Consider the following 6,851-nt stretch of genomic DNA (forward strand, 5'->3'; position numbering starts at 1 on the left):
TGAATTGTCATATGCTTAATTCCTTGGAACTAAACTGTGTATAATGTTCCTTCAACTACTATCTTTCATTAGAATGTTAAGTGTAGGTCCAAAAAAAAAAAAAAAAAAGGATTGAAGTACTGGTACATGTTATCATATGGATGAACCTCTAAAACTTTATGCTAAATGAAAGAAGCCAGACACAAAAGACCACATGTTGTATGATTCCATTTATAAGAAACATTCAGAATTTGTAAATTCATAGATTCAGAAAGCAGACTAGTGTTTGCCAGTGACTTGGGGGAGAAAGTGACTGCTTAAGAGGTTTCCTTTGGGTGATGAAAATGTTTTGGAACTAGATAGTGGTGATAATGGCATAACATTGAAATGCATTATACACTACTGAATTGTATACTTTAAAATGATTAATTTTATATTATGGAATTTTATCTCATTACCAAAAAAAATCAGAGAGAACTTCCAGGAGAAGTTGACAAACCCACAATCAAAGTAGGATATTTTAATAACATTTTTACTCTGGCGGTGCTGTTTAAAGATGGCAGCGGAGGAACCTCAGCAGCAGAAGCAGGAGCTGCTCGGCAGGGACTCCGAAGATGTTAACTGTCTTGCTTATGATGAAGCCATCATGGCTCAGCAGGACCGAATTCAGCAAGAGTTTGCTGTGCAGAACCCCCTGGTCTCGGAGCAACTGGAGCTATCGGTCCTGTACAAGGAGTATGCTGAGGATGACAACATCTATCAACAGAAGATCAAGGACCTCCACAAAAAGTACTCATACATCCACAAGACCAGGCCCGACGGAAACTGCTTCTACCGAGCTTTCGGATTCTCGCACTTGGAGGCGCTGCTGGACGACAGCAAGGAATTGCAGCGGTTTAAGGCCGTGTCTGCCAAGAGCAAAGAGGACCTGGTGTCCCAGGGCTTCACCGAGTTCACAATCGAGGATTTCCACAACACGTTCATGGACCTGATCGAGCAGGTGGAGAAGCAGACCTCCGTAGCCGACCTGCTGGCCTCCTTCAACGACCAGAGCACCTCGGACTACCTGGTGGTGTACCTGAGGCTGCTCACCTCAGGCTACCTGCAGCGGGAGAGCAAGTTCTTCGAGAACTTCATCGAGGGGGGGTGGACGGTCAAGGAGTTCTGTCAGCAGGAGGTGGAGCCCATATGCAAGGAGAGCGACCACATTCACATCATCGCGCTGGCCCAGGCCCTCAGCGTCTCCATGCAGGTGGAGTACATGGACTGTGGCGAGGGTGGCACCACCAACCCGCACATCTTTCCCGAGGGTTCCGAGCCCAAGGTGTACCTCCTCTATTGGCCTGGACACTACGACATCCTCTACAAATAGGGCTGGCCCCGCCCGCCGCTGCCCTACCTGCCCTCACCTCTGCCAGGCGCTAGACATGTACAGAGGTTTTTTGTGGTTGTAAATGGTCATATTTCACTCCCCCCCCTTCCCCGTCATGCAACCTTCCACATTTTATTAAAGGGTATGCTGGTGGTGAAAAAATAATAATAATATTTTTTTTAAAGATTTTTATTTATTTATTGAGAGAGAGAGAGAATGGTAGAGAGAGAGCATGAGGGGGAAGAAGGTCAGAGGGAGAAGCAGACTCCCCGCTGAGCAGGGAGCCCGATGCGGGACTCGATCCTGGGACTCCAGGATCGTGACCTGAGCCGAAGGCAGTCGCTTAACCAACTGAGCCACCCAGGCGCCCAATAATAATAATATTTTTAACCCTAAAACTGATAGGTCGAGGACCAAAATATTAATAAGGATATGGAATATTTGAACAATAAAATTAGATTTGAATTAATGAATATTTATAGAATCATTTGCCTGACAAAGGCAGGATATGTATTTTTTACAAGTACAATATCTTTTTTTTATATTTACATATACAGATTTATTTATTTTTGTTTTGTTTTGTTTTTTAATTTTATTATGTTATGTTAGTCACCATACAATACATCATTAGTTTTTGATGTGGTGATCCACGATCCATTGTTTTCATACAAGTACAATATCTTATAAAGATCAGTTATTATTAGGTCACAAAGGAATTCCCAACTAATGTCTGAAATCAATATGAAGTCTACCTTCTCTGAAAAAAATAGAATGACAGTTGTTACTAACTATAAAAAGACAGTTAAAACTCCATATGTTTGGAAACTCAAAATTGTACTCCATATAACCCAAGTGTTAGAAGAGAACACCTGGAGATGACATAATATTGGGAAACAAATGATATCGAAAGTACTACCTACCAAAATCTGTGGGTTTCAGATAAAGAGGCACCTAGAGGTGTATTTACAACTTTTGAGGTATTTATTTAAAAAAATAAAGGGGGTGCCTGGACGGCTCAGTTGGTTGATCAGCCGACTCTTGGTATCCGCTCAGGTCATGATCTCCGGATCCTGGGATCAAGCCCGGCTTCAGGTTCCATGCTCAGTGGGGAGTCTGCTTGAGGATTCACTCTCTCCCTCTGCCCCTCCCCCAGCTTGTGCTCTCTCTCTCTCAATCTCCAAAATAAATAAATCTTTAAAAAGAAATAAAGGAAGAAAATAAACAAGTTTTTAAAGATATCATTCTTTCATTTATTTCTTTATACATCCTTAATATATTTATTTTGAAAGATTCTTTCAGATTATTCTATTAGTTTTATTTATTCTGTAGTGAATAAATATTTTTGTGTGTGTGAAGAGGCCTCAATCATCTTCATGAATTTAAAAATTCTGGATTGCGGTTTCTCTTTCATGGCTCATTATCTGTCTCTCTCTCTCACATACACATACACACACCCCATCTCCTCTGCTCACCTCTCTTTATTTACAAATTTTCCAATTGCTTTAATCTGCTTTTATGGACTCCAATCTAGAATCAGATCATATATTGATAGTACAGGGTCCCAGCCCTACAATGATATTGGGTAGATCACAGAGGAGAGTCATAAAGTTATATGTGTATCTTTTTCATCCTTAAATACTTAACATTTAATAAATTGCAGCCCTAGGCATCAATCCACAGGAGTATTTTTCAACTTGTATTAACAAGCAGGAAAGCCCCGACATGGCCCTCAGTTTTAAGCAGGGGTCTTATTTCCAACCAAATTTATGCTAAGATACTTATTCTAGGGTATTCACAGGAGCCAAACAACTGCCTGATTTTTGTTTGTTTGTTTGTTTTTGTTTTGTTTGAGAACAAGAAAGAGCATGGTTGCTCAAGGTGTGGGGAGGAGTGTGAGGGGAGGGGCAGAGGGACTTGATCTCATGACCCTGAGATCATGACCTGAGCTGAAATGAAGAGTTGGACACTTAACCAACTGAGTCCCCCAGGCACCCATACTGTCTCTTCTTTTGAACTCAAAGCCCAGAAATCCTGTAGCTTCAGTCTGATACCATTTGAATTTCTATTCAACTTATGGTCCACAGAAAGATTTATCTTATTTTTGAGATCAGCTATGTACTTGAATTTTTCTCTTTTTATACTCTAACTCATTGCTCTGGGTTCAACTAGAGAGGGAATATTCAAAGTGTGGACTTTCCAGGGCTATCTTGATTGTAATGCAATCCCTTTTTACATATATAAAATACACAATAAATGAACAATGACAAAGAATCAGTTTGTCTCTTTGCAAGCAGGGAGACAGACAGGTAAAGCAACTATAAAAGCTCCACTATCATATCTCCATTCATATATGCAATATATATTTATTGAACCCTTACTATCATCAAATACAGCATTAGATATTATAGGAAGCAGAGAAATATAACCGACATGACCCTGCCCTAAAAGAATTTACAGTTGAACAAAGGCTGAGACAGAAATAAATCTGTCACAATTTCTACCCTCTTGGTTACAAAGTTTATGGTTATTGTCCTAAGGTGGCCCAAGGAAGAAGGAACCTAATATATCTCCTTCATATCATTCAGCTGTTAAAAAGAAAAAAAAGTCCTCCTGGCAATTGCCCCTCTGAAGATTTGATCAGAAAAAAAGTAATTTCAATTATTTAAATATTATTTAATTGTAAGAAGTAAGATTATCACAGCTTAAAGCATATTTTTGTCATGTGAAGGCAGAGATGACAGTTTCCAAATTCATTAAGTGTAAACAATTAGGACACATGTTGGGCACTTGTCTGAAGCCATCAACCAGTCTTTTGTTACTTGTAATCAGTAACTGAAACTTTGTAAAGTTTGAAAGATAAAAATAGCATGATTGTGACAGAGCAAACTAAGTAGAATCTGGGATCACAACTAAAGTTGTGAAGTTCCTTATTTTTAAAAACATTTTTGAGGCGTCTGGCCCCCGCTCTCATAAACATTGCAGTACACTGAGCTCCACAGAGACAGCACTGGGGCAAGTGAGAGCCAGACGGGCGCTAGGCGATTCTGTGCCTCGCTGAGGAAAATAACTAAACATGGGCAAAGGAGATCCTAAGAAGCCGAGAGGCAAAATGTCATCATATGCATTCTTTGTGCAAACTTGCCGAGAGGAGCCCAAGAAGAAGCACCCAGATGCTTCAGTCAACTTCTCAGAGTTTTCTAAGAAGTGCTCAGAAGGGGGGAAGACCATGTCTGCTAAAGAGAAAGGAAAATTTGAAGACATAGCAAAGGCAGACAAGGCTCGTTATGAAAGTGAAATGAAAACTTATATCCCCCCTAAAGGGGAAACAAAAAAGAAGTTCAAGGATCCCAATGCACTCAAGAGGCCTCCTTCGGCCTTTTTCTTGTTTTGTTCTGAGTATGGTCCAAAAATCAAAGGAGAACATCCCAGCCTATCCATTGGTGATGTTGTAAAGAAACTGGGAGAGATGTGGAATAACACTGCGGCAGATGACAAGCAGCCTTATTATGAAAAGAAGGCTGCTAAGCTGAAGGAAAAATATGAAAAAGATACTGCTGCATACCATGCTAAAGGAAAGCCTGATATGGCAAAAAAGGGAGTTGTCAAGGCTGAAAGGAGCAAGAAAAAGAAGGAAGAGGAGGAAGATGAGGAAGATGAAGAGGAGGAGGAGGAGGAAGATGAAGAAAATGATGATGCATAAGTTGGTTCTAGTGCAGTTTTTTGTTGTCTATAAAGCATTTAACCCCCCTGTACACAACTCCCTCCTTTTAAAGAAACAAATTGAAATGTAAAAAAAAAATTTTTTTTTGAGTTAGAAATGGCTTTACCATCTCATGTTTAAAAAACACAAATACCAGGGCGCCTGGGTCACTGAGTCAGTTCAGCATCCGACTCTTGATTTTGGCTCAGGTCATGGTCTCAGGGTGATGAAATTGAGCCCCTCATCAGGCTCCACACTGGGTGTGGAGTCTGTTTAAGATTCTCTCTTGTCCCTCTCCCTCTGCCCCTCCCCCTCACCAAAAATCAAACCAAAACCACACATACCAATTACTGCACAACCTTGTAGGGCAAAATTTAGGGTTGTCACTTTCTTGTTTCCAATAGTTAACAGGCCATTAATTTAATACCAATATTCTATTTTAACAGAGGTTTTCTCTGACCCCCCCAAACACATGCTTTGAATCTCTCTTCCAGAATCAGACTATATGTGTTCAACTCCTTACAGGCTATGTGACCCTGTGAAAGTGACTTAATCCGTTTAGGTGGACTTCTGCTCATCTGTTAAAGAGGAATAACAGAAGTAGCTTTCATGGTGGTTGGTGTGAAGGTGAAGTGTTAAGTATTGAGTACAGTGTCTGAAACATGCTGTGAACTCAATAAATATTATCAGTAGTTAGTATTATTGTTAATTTATGCGTATGGGGGCGCCTGGGTGGCTCAGTCGTTAAGCGTCTGCCTTCGGCTCAGGTCATGATCCCAGGGTCCTGGGATCGAGTCCCACATCGGGCTCCCTGCTCTGCGGGAAGCCTGCTTCTCCCTCTCCCACTCCCCCTGCTTGTGTTCCTGCTCTCGCTGTCTCTCTCTCTCTGTCAAATAAATAAATAAAATCTTAAAAAAAAAAAAAATTTATGCGTATGAATCTATTACTTTCCAAAATATTAAGCTCTTTGAAGGAAAGCATATTGTCTCCTACTCTGTTTATTTCTCCTTCAGTACCAAATAACAATATATATAACAGTATTATAACAATAGCCTTAAACAAGCTTCAGTGTTATAAGATATATTAACTCATTTGAAAACTACAGCAATTCTATGAAGGCAGGTTTCAATATATCTGTGATAAAGGGTAAAAACAAAAGTGTGGTGCTTTCCAAGAATTTGGAAATGAATTTGCCTCCTGAGAGATCTGCTAAGAAAACAACACATAATGGAGCAGAGGACAAACATGAAAAGTCACCTTACAGAAACTTCATCTCCTAAGACAGAGCAAGACTTAATGAAAGTTATTAACAGGAAACATTTGCCTTTTGTAGACAGAGCACATTAAGGCTGTCTTACCTCAATGCTACCAAATATTCAAATCATTCAAATAACTACATATTCTCAAACAGGCTTCTGATTAGATTTTCCCTCCCTTAGTAGTGTGACTCTAGAAAGATAATTCACTGATCATGCTCAGGCTCATATAAACAATTGGTTCCATTAACAATTCTAGATATAAAATAATGATGCCAATTTGTTAAGTTGCCATGAGGCTCTTGAGAACATTGTATCGGTATGTCAAAGTCTTGGGCAACAAGTAGATTGAGTTTATTACCTATTTTCTTTGAGGTTTCCTCCTGGTGATTCCTTTGACTTTAATATGCTTTTTCCTTCCAATTTCTGTAATATTCATGTGATAAAATTGTGACCCAAAGAGCTCTTGATTTCTCAAGAACCCACAGCTAATTAATGGTAGAGCTCAAATTAGAACCTGGTTGGCTTTCAATTCTGGGTTATT

General features: G+C 39.8%; 2 pseudogenes; both read left to right on the plus strand.

Moving 5' to 3' along the window:
- The first annotated feature begins 528 nt into the window (after nucleotides 1-528).
- LOC112809290 (ubiquitin thioesterase OTUB1 pseudogene) lies at nucleotides 529-1,486 on the plus strand (annotated as a pseudogene).
- A 2,821-nt stretch (nucleotides 1,487-4,307) lies between these two features.
- Nucleotides 4,308-5,051, plus strand: LOC112809397 (high mobility group protein B1 pseudogene; annotated as a pseudogene).
- Nucleotides 5,052-6,851: the final 1,800 nt, after the last annotated feature.

This window comes from Callorhinus ursinus, unplaced genomic scaffold (genome assembly GCF_003265705.2).
Source record: "Callorhinus ursinus isolate GAN/ISIS: 27379988/994484 unplaced genomic scaffold, GSC_fseal_2.0 scaffold33, whole genome shotgun sequence".
NCBI lineage: Eukaryota > Metazoa > Chordata > Mammalia > Carnivora > Otariidae > Callorhinus > Callorhinus ursinus.